Genomic DNA, 15,513 nt, shown 5'->3' with positions numbered 1-15,513 from the left:
CCATGCAATGCTGGAACAAATTACTTGGGAGTGAGCAATACCATGCAAGGACACTTTGTTCCTACTCATGCAATGACAATTCACTACAAGAGAGCCTATCAATGTAAGGAATCTGTGGGACAATTGAAATAACAAGAGGGCGTTGTAATAAAAGTTATTCTTAGCAGCGTTGTAAATAATAATAATAAAATGTCTTAAACAGTTACTAAGCTAGTTAATACATTTTTGGGGATAAATAGAACACAATGGAGGGCTAGGTGGAGTAAGTGTACCAGTCGAAACCAGCTTCAGTCACAAGTCTGCGAGACAGAATTTTTTTTATTAACCTTTACTTAATCACGACATTCAGCTGAGATTAAAAGGAAGACATGGCCAAAAGGACAACTGTCCAAAATTAAATATAAACACACAATCATAAGAACGATCATATTAAAACATTTCATTGTCAGCTACAACTTGATGGTTTTGTGATGCCAGATTAGCTGGAAAAAGGGGCAGATGTCAGGCAAAGACACCAGTTCATTTAAGGAAAGGAATCCTCCTGCACATCATATTCCACAAAACAGAGGAACTGATTTCTTTTTTACATATTTTAAAGAGATCATATTCAAAACTGACATGATGGAGATCACCCATTCCTATCTTGGCTATTCCCAACAGAGCCATCTAATTTAATGATCTAAACTGCAGCAGATCTTATGACAGCACTCTAAAATTTAAAAACCTGATATTTAACAGACCACTTTCAACTGTACTTGTATTGTGCTTAGTGGCCATTAAACCACTCTGCAGGGGGAGAAACAGAGGGATTAATGGGGTTTATATCACTAAAAAAGACCCTGTAACCTTTCTGCAACATCGGAAGGATGAAAACGTAAGCTCATTTCGCAATTTCTGGAGAACCCTTTAATCCCAGTTACTCAGCCACTGTTGAACCAAGATTCTCTACAAACTATGACATTGCTTACGACAGGAAAACACAACAATGCTTTGCCTGGAACAGGATGTTCTGACTGGCAATTTAGTTACATAGCGGCACTGGACATTTTAGGGAATACAAAATGTGAAACAACATCCAGAATTCAGGAAATTACCTCTCAAAACACATTACTAATGAATCTATAATTACTTTTGTTACATGCAGATGACGTCACTTAGGGTTACGAAGCATTCTGTTGGCAGATTAACTGGTCTAGTAAATGTGGTACCTGTACTGCAATTCGACAATATTGCTGCAGTTAACAAGATAACAAATAAAAGCCTTGATTATGTTGGCAACATTGTACACATAGTTAACAGAGTACATACATATACAACTATATATTTACATTTCCTTTTAATACTTAACTCAACAATAACAGCCATTACTCAAAGGCTACAAGGGTTTAAACTTCAATTAACCTTCAAAATAAAGTGCAAAGATGCAGTGACGTACCAGATAAACAACTAAAAGATAAATAGCACAAGGCACAAGAACTGTGGATTACAGCATTTCAGCACAGATTCAACCATTTTTAATTATTTACACAGCCTAAAATATTAATTCTCTCTAATTTTACTTTCTCAGTTAAAAAACAGTAAGTCACTAAAAAGACAAAATAAGAAAATCTACTGTATTCACGTACACATTTAAACAGCAACATGACATGGGTATGAACAAGCACAGTTTCTTACTTTACCTAATGTATTCTTGTTGCTTAAATTCACTTCTGAATTTTAGAAAGTCACTAGGATGTGACAGTGGCATCGAAAATCATCTATAGAGTGGATCTAAACAAGGATTGAGATACATTAGTTAAGGTAACTGTGAATTTTCAGGCATTTACCAAGTTACTCTTAAAATACAACCTGTACGTATGGTCGGACTGACAGGTGCCTCTGCAAACTTTTGTTGGTAGAAGCGTTTCTCTACATGACTTAGTTTCTCATAGTTTTACATCAATCGTGTCCTTTTTGCAGGTTTATCCATGGTTATACCATGCATTTACCACAGTTTACCCTGGTTTATTAATATGCTTTACCATACCTTGCTAATCTTTTTCTTTACTATGTTAACACTGTGCTTTATTAAACTTTTCAATGCTTTTACTATGGTAAACATTTATAAGGGCATTGTTTCAACATTTTTCTAACTTTCCAACTTGGAACTTCACCCCCAGGAAATCCCACAAGTGTCAGAAGTCGGTTCTGAGCTGTGATTTAATTTAAAATATTTAAGACCAGTATTTCTAGAAAGATGGTTCCCACATTGTTTCTGTTTATAGGTGTTCTGGTTTCAGTTTGTTTGTCACTTTTGCCTGGAATTTCTTTAAAAAATGACAGATGACATATAAAAAGAGAAATGATTTTGTAAATAGTTTAGATTGCTTCCCATCACATTTTTGAGATGAGATCATGATTCTGTTATCACGTCATCACCTTGGAGTGTCTTAAACAGTAGGCCTCGAACTTAACTTCTGTGTTAAAGTGTCATACGAGAAGAATTAATGGTGACCAGTCGGAACAAGACCACGTAGGAACCACTGCACATTTAAATAAATACAAGATTTATGCCAAAATGAGATCCTATAACAAATATATTCACTCTGTAGTGTTGAATACGCAAATAAATTAATATACCATGTTTCAAAAAGGTAAAATAGAAATCAATCATCCTTCAAAAGCCCTGATAAGTCAGACAATACCATGCTAGCTGACCTAGTCTGGGCAATAAGAACGCATAGCCTTCTCCATGCAATCAAACACTGCAATCAATGGCAATGCCTTCTAATTATGGCACCTCTACTGCTAATGAGTTTATTATATAAAAAAAGCACTATGCTCTATATTGTTCTTGTTAAGAAACCATGCTGTACATCTCAGAATAACAGGGGGATGCCCAGATTGCTACTGTACACAAGTTTCATTAAGAATACTGCACTTTCTCACCCCCTTGTGTGCGTCTCTCTCTTGTGTAAATAGAATGCATGCTGAAAGTGCTACATGTAACAAGGAAAAATATTATATTAAATAACATTATACCAGTTATTATAACTGCAAAACTCATTTTACTTGGTAAATGTCTGTGCCTTTAAAAAAAAAAAGGTTAACTAGATACTCAATAGTTACTATCATATCATCTGAATCGACCAGACAACTTTGTTAAACTGCAAGGTTCTGCTTTCTTGTTTTAGCTGTTACTGTCTCGGTATACTGTACAACATGACCTACTCCTTGAGGTTTTATTTCATCACCACCATCTGTGTGAAGACAGGCAAATAAAAAAACAGTTAGATAAACATACCGGAGAATAAGACTTCAACAAAACCGTATCACTCTTGCTAATCTAGATTCTAGGAGAATCTGCACAGGATAAAGATTATTTTCACAGATGTACTAACATATTGTATCCCTTACCATATGGAACAAAAACAAACTGCAGTGTGTCTGCAGTTAATGTATTTAGAAATCCTCAGCTAAGAAACTCCCATGGCCAGGATGCAAACCTGCACTCTTCTGACTGTATGACTTACCCTACACATCATGCAGTCGCCCCTTCACCTGGTAAGCCATGTTCATTATTGTTACAAAATACTGTACAGGCTCAATGCAGGTTGGAGGTGAGTTGCAGTTGAAATGTTAAGTTGAAGGCCTTAGAAGTGGAAGAGATGCATCTGCTTCACTGAACTGAACATCATTACACCGATACAAAAATGATGGTCCATTCCATGACTTTGATAAGTCCTCAATATTAAACTGCTAGTTAGTCTTGGGAATATATTACACCGTGTAACAATTATTATTATTTTTTTTTGGTTCCTGGGTAGTAAGTGTTATTTCCTAATTGCTTATGCCTCAAAAGTATAGAAAATGGCTATTATTCCCCACAAACTTTGCTTTTGTGACCAGGACAGTGATATTTTGAAATGTACCTATTTTCCAGAACATTCCAGATAGATTCAGTGCTGAGTAAACTTGGAGTAACTTCTAGAACTTTCTAGAACTTTCCAGTAATATAAATAGTAGTATAAATACAGGGGCCTTAAGCCCACCAGTTCAGTTTAGTTCCAGCTGCCTAAGTGGATACATAGCTGCATTTTTCTGAGATGGCATCAAGAGGCTGCAATGGTGGCATTCTTGATGGGTCTCCAAGGCGGTTTTACCAAGTTTCCCTGCTATCTTTGCCTTTGGGACAGCAGGGACACCAAGGTGCACTACCACAGCCGGGACTGGCCACAGAGGACCGAGTTCTCTGTGGGGAGGAACAACATCAAGTGGGAGCCACTAGTGGACCCCCGGAAGGTGCTGATGCCACCACTGCACATCAAATTGGGCCTTATGAAACAATTTGTCAGAGCTCTAGATAAGGAGTCGGCAGCCTTCAAGTACCTTCAAGACTTCTTCCCTAAGCTGTCTGAGGCAAAGGTCAAAGCCGGTGTCATCCTCGGACCACAGATAAAGAAGATCCTGGAGTGCAATGAGTTCCCAAAGAAGCTCACTAGTAAGGAGAAAGCAGCTTGGAACAGCTTTGTCGCAGTGGTTCGGGGCTTCCTGGGCAATCACAAGGCCGAAAACTATGTGGAGCTGGTTGAGACTCTGGTGAAGAACTACGGCACAAGGGGCTGTAGGATGTCCCTCAAAGTCCATATCCTTGATGCTCATCTTGATAAATTCAAGGAGAACATGGATACTCACTTCTAAATCTTTTGTAGTCATTGTTGTATTACTTTAGTATAAATACATGTTAATTTGGATTCATATGTTGTTTTTCTCTGACTTTATCTGAACGAAAAGACACAAATTCGCCCGTTTTCTCATTGGAAATAGGTAAATTTCAAAATATCACTGTCCTGGTCACAAAAGCAAAGTTTGTGGGGAATAATAGCCATTTTCTATACTTTTGAGGCATAAGCAATTAGGAAATAACACTTACTACCCAGGAACAAAAATTGTGTTACATAGTGTTATCACAATTTAATATTTTTCATTTTGTACTGGTAAATTATTATCAATATTTGTGTCTTGGCGAGCTTTCACAGCAACGACAGATTCTAGGGGGGTGTTGAATATATATATATATATATTTTTTTTTTATCTGATTTGACTTGAAGGGCAGATTACTTTAATTCATTCTCTCTTATTTTGGGAGAGAGCAATATCACGGCAGTCAGCATAAAAAGGAAAAAAGGGTGTGTGAGTGAAAACATGCAACAGAAGAAGAAAACAAGACATTACAGTGATTACTGTTAACTGATAAAACAAAAACTAAAAATGTACTACTACTGGCAGTCCTTTTACTGTATTTTATAAGATATCACCATTACAAAAATACAAAGGTGTCTATCCTCTTTATACAAATATTTTATGCAAAAGATCTAACAACCAGGTTTTGAAGGCCAGGTATCAACATTCCCATTAATTAAATGCATCTTTCGTTGAAACACTAACAAATGCATTAGCCGAAAAAATGTGTTTACTTGACTGCTTTTACCACAGAATTTTTATGATTTCGGGGGTTTTAAAAGTAAAAGGTAGATGGATGAAAAAAAGCTTTTTGAAAGCTGAAGTCCACCTTGCACACACACACTTTGCTCAGCTGGATGAATCTACTAAATGTTAACATTTCTTGCTATTGAGACTTCAATAAAGAAGGACAAAACAGCTGCAGTGGAAGGAGACAGATACCCTGCAGGTCAACAGCTGTCATTGTTTAAAACCAGAGCCTGCCCAATTTACACTGTGTCTGAAAAATATCAAGGACCCCAGAATGAACAGAATGCTCTGGCAATTTCAAAAGCCATGCCATAGTGGGTCTTTACTGTCAATATCCCTGACACAGCGTATAAATACAAGGCGGCGGCTAGCTAAAACTTCACAGTGGTAAATGGGGAATGCAGAATCAGTGGTTCCTTACCATAAACATATATACCACAGAAATAATATGCATATATAATATTGGTGTATATATATTATATATACGTACATATATTATATTAATATATATATATTAATATATATATATCTATATTAAATATATTAAGATATATCTATATATCTATATCTGTATCTAACTGTATAATTAAGTCCACAAACAACAAAAAAAGATAATCTGTATCTATACTGTAGCTATAATAATACAATTTGGAGTTTCTCTGGTTTATGTCCATAGAAACAGTAACTGGGACAATGCTATACCAATAAATTAATAAATGGTGCAAGAAATTCTTGAGGTATACAACTGTGCCTACTGCTCACTGAGTGTATGTTGATTTACGGGGAACCCATTACTCTTGTGGTCTCAGCCGATTTCCTGACAGGTGCACTCACACATCACAACAACAACAACAAAATAAAGACTCCGCACAGCTGCCACTAACCATAGAAAACCACAAACATTTAACAGATCACCAATTGTATGGACCTAACAATACAGTGCACCCTACTAATGCAATAACAGGTATACTTCAGTTTATAGTAAATATTTTTGCTTTGCTATTCCTGTGTTTAGTGATAACTGCTTGGCAGTGTCTTTTTTGTTTTAAGTGAGCAGTTTTTTTAAAACTAATTTGTCACGATAACCCAGAATTAGCTCCAAACCTGGGTGAGCCACCATCACTGTGACTTAACTGGGTAAATCTGTTTAGACTGAGCGAGCATGTGAGCTGTGACCAGAGAGAATATGCAGTGAAAGTGCCAAGACTAAAACGTAGGGTTATTATTTTGGTGCCGTGAATTCCGGCCCCTGACAGGAATTCTCTGTAGTTACAAATAAAACAAACATCGGGTCACCTCATCCGCCAACACAACCTTGTGTTTCACTCCTATGGTGACGACACCTAGGTCTACTTAAAACTCAACCCTGGTAGTCCCTCTGCCATGGTTCGGCTCTCTGCCTGCATTCAAGACATCGAGGCCTGGATGTCTGCCAATTTTCTTCAGCTGAACATTAGAAAATCTGAGCTCTTTCTAGTAGGATCTAAAACTCAACTTAAGAATCGAAATATAGCTGCCCTGAACCTAGGAAACTGTCTGCTGCTGCTTTCCCCCACAGTATGAAGCCTTGGTGTACTTCTTGACAACAACCTCTCCTTTGATGCCCACATCTCCTCTGTGGTCAAATCTTCCTTCTACTGTCTTCGAAACATCTCCAAAGTCTGTCCCTACCTTTCCCTCACAGATGTGGAGATACTTTGTCATACATTTGTCTCCTCTCGACTCGACTACTGCAACTGTCTATACGATGGTCTCCCGGCACGCACCATAAACCAAGAATGCCGCTGCCAGGATCTTTACCAGATATAAAAAACGTAATCACATCACCCCCCGTCTTGCCCAGCTGCACTGACTACCGGTAAAGTTCAGGATTCTGTTCAAAACTCTCCTGCTTACCAACAATACCCTTCATCACACAGGTCCAGAGTACCTACTCAACCTGCTGACTCGCTATGTCCCTGCCCGCAAGCTGAGGTCCTCTGACTCTGGCTTGCTTGTTATCCCCAAGCAAAAGTACACCACACTTGGACAACGCTCATTTAGCTTCATGGCTCCGACTCTTTGGAACTCTCTCCCAGGTTTGGTGCGTGATGCTCCCACCGTCGCTCGCTTTAAATCAACTCTCAAGACCCACCTGTTCTCTCTTGCTTTGCATGCTCCTTAAGCCTGATATCTGCTATTTCGCTGCTGCTACTATTTCATGTATTATGCACTTTCCACTGTGTTTAATGTACTATTTCATGTATTTTGTACTTTCCACTGCATTTAATGTATTATGTTTTATTTTTAGTTTTTTTTCTGTACATCATGTATTATGCAGATCTCTGTATATATGAAGTAATATTGACTTTCTTGTACTTACTGCATCTAGTAAAGTGCTTTGTAATAGTGTTCCACTATGGAAGGCACTATATAAATTAAACACTGATTGATTCATTGATTTTGAGAATGCAAACACTGTCTCGCTGAGTATTACTTCCTAAACATGAAAATGTTACAATATACTAAATGAACGGATCAAGCTTATTATGATAGTTTGCAAAATCAGAAAGGATAATACATAATAATTATTTACAAAACCTTGTGTGTCTCGTTACTTGTTAAAAACTTTAACTTTACTGCTATACTTCTTGCAATTGTTGTCAGATGGAAGGGTTAACTTTGTGACGTGAAGGTTAGGGCGGCTACATTACAAGCTGCATTGGAAGCATGGCTTGGGTTCGAGTCTCACACAGGGTTTGTTACAAAAAAAAAAAAAAAAAAAAAAAAGTATTTTATTTATGTGTAACAAACACATTTTTTATGTGAAAAGAATTTAGTTGATATGAATGACACTGTCATTGAACATACATGCTTTTGCACCCTAGGATTTGAACCCTAACTAATCATCATACTTTCACTCCAACTACATAACGCCACACAGATTCAGATCTTAACCATTTCAACAGACTAGGCTGCTATTTACATTTACCCTATCCAAATGCAATACATTGCCTCAATACAGGTTGAACAATTTTGCTATTCCCATTATGTGTGTGTGTGTTATTATCCATTAAGTAAAAAAAAAAAAATATATATAATAATATATATAGATCTCTGAAACAAAAACACAGTTATCAAAAGTGCCCAGCCATTTAAAGTGGAGCTATCAAAAAGAAGAAACCACTGGGGCAACCTTTCCCAGCACAAAGCAAATTGGCACAACTGTAAAAGCAGTGGGGGTCAAGGTTGCCCCAGTTGTTTCTACTAACTTGCCATGTGTTTTTCAGGCACAATAAAAGCGGATCGAACTTACATCAAAAACACAAGCCAAGTTAGTAGAAACAATTGGGGCAACTGCCCCACCACCGCTTTTTGTTTCAGCTCCTTCGAGGAACCGGAATAGTGCCTATATCACCTCCGTATGCACTGTGCATACAGTGCCATGTATGTCCACGGATATCTTTCACGCCGGGAACTTGAAAAACTTTGTCACATAACATTGTGTCGGAGTCTCAGATATATATTAATTTTAATATTAAAAAATATTAAAATATAATTGGATAAGTCTCCACCCCCCTGAGTTAATACTTGGTGGAAGCACCTTTGGCAGCAATTACAGCTGTGAGTCTGTTGGGATAGGTCTCTACAACTTTGCACACCTAGATTTGGCAATATTTGACCATTGTTCTTTACAAAAACTGTTCAAGCTCTGTCAAGTTCATTGGGGAGCGTTGATGGACAGCAATCTTCAAGTCGTGATACAGATTTTTGATTGGATTTAGGTCGGGGCTCTGACTGGACCACTCAGGGACAATTAACTTTTTTGTTCCTTAGCCACTCCAGTGTAGCTTTGGCTGTGTTTTCTGGGTCGTTGTCATGCTGAAAGGTGAACTTCTGTCCCAGTTTCAGCTTTCTTGCAGAGGGAAGCAGGTTTTCCTCAAGGACTTCTCTGTACTTTGCTCCAATCATTTTCCCTTCTATCCTGACAAGTGCCCCAGTCCTTGCTGATGAGAAACATCCCCATAAACATGATGCTGCCACCACCATGATTCACAGTAGGGATGGTGTTGGTTTTGCGCCAAACATAACGCTTTGCATTTAGCCAAAAAGTTCCATTTTAATTTTGTCAGACCATAAAACTTTTTGCCACATGGCTACAGAATCTCCTGAGTGTTTTTTTGCATACTTCAAAATTGGATTCAAGGTGGGCTTTGAGTAATGGCTTCCTTCTTGCCACCCTACCATACAGGCCAGATTTGTGGAGTGCTTGGGATATTGTTGTCACATGCACACTTTGACCAGTCTTGGCCATAAAAGCCTGTAGCTCTTGCAAAGTTGCCATTGGCCTCTTGGTAGCCTCTCTGATCAGTCTCCTTCTTGCTCGGTCATCCAGTTTGGAGAGAGACTCCAAACTGATCTAGGCAGGGTCTTGGTGGTGCCATACACCTTCCACTTCTTAATAATCATCTTGACCGTGCTCCAAGGAATATTCAAGGCCTTTTTTTTTATACTCATCCCTTGATCTGTGCCTTTCAACAACTTTGTCCCCGCGTTCTTTTGAAAGTGCCTGGTGCTTATGGTTGAGTCTTTGCTTTGAAATGCACTATCCAGCATAAGGAACCTACATGAACTGCTGAATTTATCTGAACTCATGTGAATTACTACAATTAACATAGGTGGAGGCCACTTAACATGGTGTGTGACTTTGAAGGCAATTGGTTACATCTCAGCTAATTTAGGACTGCTCTTACAAGGGGGGTGGACACTTATCCAACCAAGCTATTTCAGTTTTGTCTTTTAGTTAACTTTCTACAAATTTCAAGAATATTTTTTTCACTTGGAAGTTGTGGGGTAGGATGTGTAGATAAATGAAAAAAAAAAAAAAAAAAAAAAAAAAAAACTATTTGAATGCATTTTAATTCCAGGCTATAAGGCAACAAAAGGTGAAAATTTTGAAAGGGGGTGTAGACTTTCTATAGGCACTGTATATATAACTTTACAGTTTTGCAAAGAACCTCTTATGCAATTGTGATGAAACCTTGGCAGGACAAGTTACTGCAGTATCAGAATCAGCATCTGGTGTCATCCTTTTATTTGTACATGTATCTACATAAGCATTCCTGAAATCTATTGAGTTTAGTATGACATACAAATATTTCAGGTGATCACATGGATGTAGGTTGAGGAAATCTACTACTTCATGATATTGACAGCTCTGATTAGAGACTCATGAACCGATTGTGAGGGCCATTGGTGTTGAATGGGCTAATTTACCATTCCAAGTGAAACAAATGAAGAAAGAGCAACTTGGATGAACATGGTATCAGCCACTGCACACACAACTCTGCAGAAATTCAAACTAAAAGCAAACAAATCCAAAAGATTTGTACGGGATTATTTTACCACAGAAACTGCATTAGATTGAAACAGATCACAGAACTTTAAAACATAGCATGTGGTTATGCTTATTAACAGACACTGAGATTTATCCTTCAACTTAATTGACATTTTTGTTTTCCAGATTGTAATTTTCTATTTATGTCAAAAAATTATAATGCAGAGTTTATGGGCTTGGAAGACAGAGGCCCAATTTGAGGAGTAAGAAACCGGAGGGTTTGCCCATGAAAATAAATAAATACGAGATAGTTTCACATACTGAGACGGTATCAGCATATTCAATGTCATTCTATGCAACCCAGCTACAGTATATAATGACACAAAATCTCAGTAAAAATAGAAAAAACCCTAGTCTGCAATGCAAACAAAAAATATGGTAATGTGATCAACCAGACCTAAAAGCTGTGCAAGAGTTGTCTGCAACCATTCAACAATTAGGTATGTAAACTATTTCGAGGACTCATAATGACATCCAATTGGGCATTACCTAATGAACTGGCCAATTACATCACCATACAGGTTATCATATGACTATCCCACTTGTTTCCATAGGTCCAATGTCAACACAAGACAATGAACTGGTCTACAGAATTGAAGTAATGGGGCATTAAAAGTGCTGCACAAACCGATTATTTGGATCCACAGAAATCAGGTGCTAACAATCAGGTGAGGGTAGTTGGTGTTGATTGAGCTAATTTACTATTCAAAGTGAAAAAAAGAAACAGCTGCTTGGATTTGGTTTGACTGCTGAATTTCTTAGACTCTGTGGAGACTAGCAAGCCACACAATTCCATGCGGCTGCTTCTTCCGTTGTTTCGCTAGGATTGGTTAAATTAGCCTAATCAACACCAATGACCCTCACCTGTGGAGAGCTCAATCAGAATAATCGGTTCAAGCAGCACGACTGTATAATGGAGCTACTGACTGAGCAAATAAAGGTTAAAACAGCCATATGAAGATGGCTGAAAGGGCTTAGCGACAAGTTAGGCACACCAGCTACAGTGAGAGGCAATGGTGGATCTGTGAAGCTTGAAGCTGAATCTCTCCAACTGGGGTTGGTGATTTGTTGAAAATGTATGATATCTTAACAGCTGTCAGGATTAAGCAAATATTAGTCTGTTAATTAAATCTGTATTTGAGGAGAGGGCAATGACTATTTAAAAAAAACAAAAAAACAAACTATAATGTAAAATACTGTACTGAGTTGTTATTAGGTGTTATTACCAGGCAGAATATTACACCACATGCTGTATAAAAATCACAGTGTTGCGGTGAGCAGCAACAACACTGATGAGGTATGCATTTGGTTTTTATTGAGTCACTCTCTGCAGCAGTTTGTCACTTTCAGGCAGCTCCCCCCCCCTCCCCGAATGGTTTAGGGTGTGATAGCGGGTGCTTACGTATCAACAAATTTTACTATTCTGGTGGTTGAAGCAACTGTAATGCAGGACAGTGTTGAAAAGCTGTGTCTTTGATCCAGGTGGATCTGTTTCAGGCTCAGAATTGAAAATCAAAATACTAATTAAATGGCCAAATTTGTGATTCGTTAAGTAATTTAAGGTTGCAGCAAATGCAGTCAAGGTAACCAAGTAACCAGATGTTTTTAAATGAATGGAAATTCTGACCTATCATCCATTAAGGATACAGCATTACCAGTCATTACCTCCCACTGAAAAGCTGCATCACTTTGATCAGTTGCTAATTCAGTAGTCCACCACAAAGAAACTCAAAACAAGGATGTTGGACTAAAAAGTTAATAGAAAAGGGATTAACAATTGAAAATGGATTGAAGTCCTGATTACTTCTATTTATGAAACATGCTTCTGTTATGTTTTAGAAGCATGCACACATCTAAAGTTACTCTGCTCATGTTTTCACAGCACAGCCACGGAGACGCCATCCAAGCTGTAATTTAAAAGCAGGCACATACATGATGAGTACAGTGAGATCATTTATTAACTGCTCAGCAGCGATGACGATAGTGATGGTTCAAACAGGGATGACAGTGAGGAGGAGACGGGTGACAGTAATGTGATCTGCATAGAAGATGGAGAACCAGGGCTATCCAAACCCAGGCCTTCTGAAAACGCAGCAGAAAGTATTATCCAGAAACTGGAACAAAAGACAGTGAGGAGGAGGAGGAGGAGGAAGATGAAAGTGATAAGGAAGGGGACCAGGACCTGGGTAAAGATCCAAAGAGGAATTTAATGAAGAGGACAAGGGGGCTGAAGTTCTGTTTAAAAGTAGTATTTGAGGTTTAAATGAAGTGGTGAGCTGACTTATAATGTGTACTTCTTCAATAATATTTATGCTGTTTAAGTATTCTATGTGATCTGGTTCTTATGGCAAATGTTTTGAAAACAGAAAGATGATGCATTCCCCCCTGTAAAGGTCACTGCAAACCAGATCCGTTGCAGCTGACACATATAAAAGCAGATGAAACAGGAACGACTTTGATTCTAAAATCCACACATCACTCCTACGTCAACTGGTGTGCAGGAAAAAAAACGGCATTCACTATGTTGTTTCTCTCTAAGACCAGCATACTTTATGTTCTTCCAGTAGTGTTTTTCAAATCTACATTTATGCAGCTTTATATCTGTGTAAGCTACTCAATGATACTCAAAGCAATCTGTAACATTACTCCCCCCCCCCCCCCCCCCCCCCATAAAGAAAGCTATTGAAATACTTGTTGCGAGAATCAAACCACCTCTGTGGTTTATTCTTTTGAGCATTTAGGGCAGTCTCAGAAAACTGTGGTTTTGTCATATGAACAAAGATATCAGTTAAATCAAAAGCACAACTAAATCTATGTTGTATGCTCACGAAGATACTGTAGATCTGCAAAATAAACCTGCAGCAATTTGTAAGGCTTGCTGAAGAAAGTTACCTGTAAACAATTGCTGATCTGTAAGAGGGTGGTGTTCAAAGCCACATTAACCAAAGAAACTGTCTGAGTTTCGAATGGGTTGGCGTAATGAAGCTGCTGTACATTGAGGAGTGAGCGGTGTACAGGCCAGGCAGCTCCACCCCTTTCTAAATCAATAACAGGTCAATTTCTGTAATTGTGACTAATTAATAAACTGCACCTTTTAACAGATATGAAAAACAAAAACAGCTATAGTTGGGCCACTCAATAAGAACTCAATGTGCTTTGTGACAGTAGATTTGACCCATTTAAAAAGGGTTCTGGACCTTGGTTTTATCTCAAGGTAATATGATAACTTCACTGCTGGTATTGGATTTGACCACCTTAGAAATTTCTCAAACAGTTTTTTTATTGTGTGTGTTGTAATGTCATATAATCACTCCAGGGGGGTTTAAAGGTGGCAGCTGTTCATGACATAGGCCCGAATGACCCCAAATCTCTGAATGGCGTAAAACGGTTTGACTACAGAGCCAAAGAAGTGAACACGCAAGGAATTTAAACTTCAGTGCCATGTATGCAATTGTATTTGGAACTCATTTAAATATAGACTGTGGACTTAAAGCTGCTGAATTAAACACAAATCTAGAAAAGGCCTGCTCGAAGGTTCAAACTGCAACCCAAGGAAACTCTTTATCCAAAATGTCACTGTGTCAAGAGGGCAGCTGACTAGGATTAGTCATCACATAAAAAAACGTGGTCCGCTTTGCACGCAAGCCTATACATTCGGATTCTACAAAGGAGTTCTTACAGGAGCTGACGAAACAAAAACATTCCCCAGCTTCAGGAAGCTGTTTTACAAGCCTTTTTATTTGTAATCCAAGCTGAAGTGAATCTGAATGGAGAACGTTCTCTCTTCTTTGTAACATCACGTTGTCATTCAAGTTTGAGGCTTTCAAGATGAAAAAGATTTTTTTTCTGTATTGTTGAAAATGATTATTTTTTTGTTTGGTGTTGAGCTTTTATTTATTTACCATTTGTGTTCGTTTGTCTAATGTGCAATGTGTGTTGCTTACATTGTCAAAACAGACGCAGTTGTGTTAGTTTTGTAGTTTATTGTTGTTTTCTGTACAATAGTTTTAATGGCAGTGTTTGTTTCTGTGGTTTGCTGTGCCTATACAGGCTTTCCTAATGGAGACAAAGCACAGCCGTTGTATAATTAGAATTAACACATAGACACACTGTCAGATATGGGAAAGGAAGAATGCTTAAGATGTAGTCTAAATCTATCCTAGTTTTCATCTGTAGAAAATATTAACATAATTAAAGATGACACACAAATCTAGAGGAATGGTTAACTAACATACATAAAGGACTGCAATGTCAATACGATGCTGCAATTGAAAGATAGCTTAACAAAATTAGATTAATGGTGTTTTCAGGAACTGTATATGTATCCCACGTTCCAACTTTACTATTAACTAAGCACTGGAGTTTTCATACCTCAATTCAGTAAACTCTACTATCATATCACACATACTCACTCACACACACACAAATCACTCACAGCACCTTTCATCCATACAGGATCTCAAAGCACTCAAGAAGGATGAGTCAACCGGATCACATGCATCACTGTTTAATGGATTCAGGTGTTAAAGTCTGTATCTATCTGATTATAAGACATGATGTCAGAGCTGTAGGGATTGTAAAAAGCTGCATAACATTTGGTTCCCTTATGTCAGTTGGTTCCCTTATGAAAACAGATTGTTGCTGCGAACCCTCACAAAAAATAC

The 15,513-nt window shown here is 38.0% G+C and overlaps 1 protein-coding gene across 3 annotated transcripts in view; it reads right to left on the bottom strand.

Annotated features, from left to right (window-relative positions):
* zgc:110366 (uncharacterized protein LOC550476 homolog) overlaps positions 1–15,513 on the bottom strand; it is a 73,253-nt gene that overhangs the window by 31,980 nt on the left and 25,760 nt on the right. The gene's annotated exons all lie outside the window — the stretch shown is intronic.

This window comes from Polyodon spathula, chromosome 14 (genome assembly GCF_017654505.1).
Source record: "Polyodon spathula isolate WHYD16114869_AA chromosome 14, ASM1765450v1, whole genome shotgun sequence".
In the NCBI taxonomy this organism is placed as follows: Eukaryota; Metazoa; Chordata; class Actinopteri; order Acipenseriformes; family Polyodontidae; genus Polyodon; species Polyodon spathula.
Note: the sequence above shows the minus strand (reverse complement) of the source record. Positions and strands in the feature narration are given on the sequence as shown.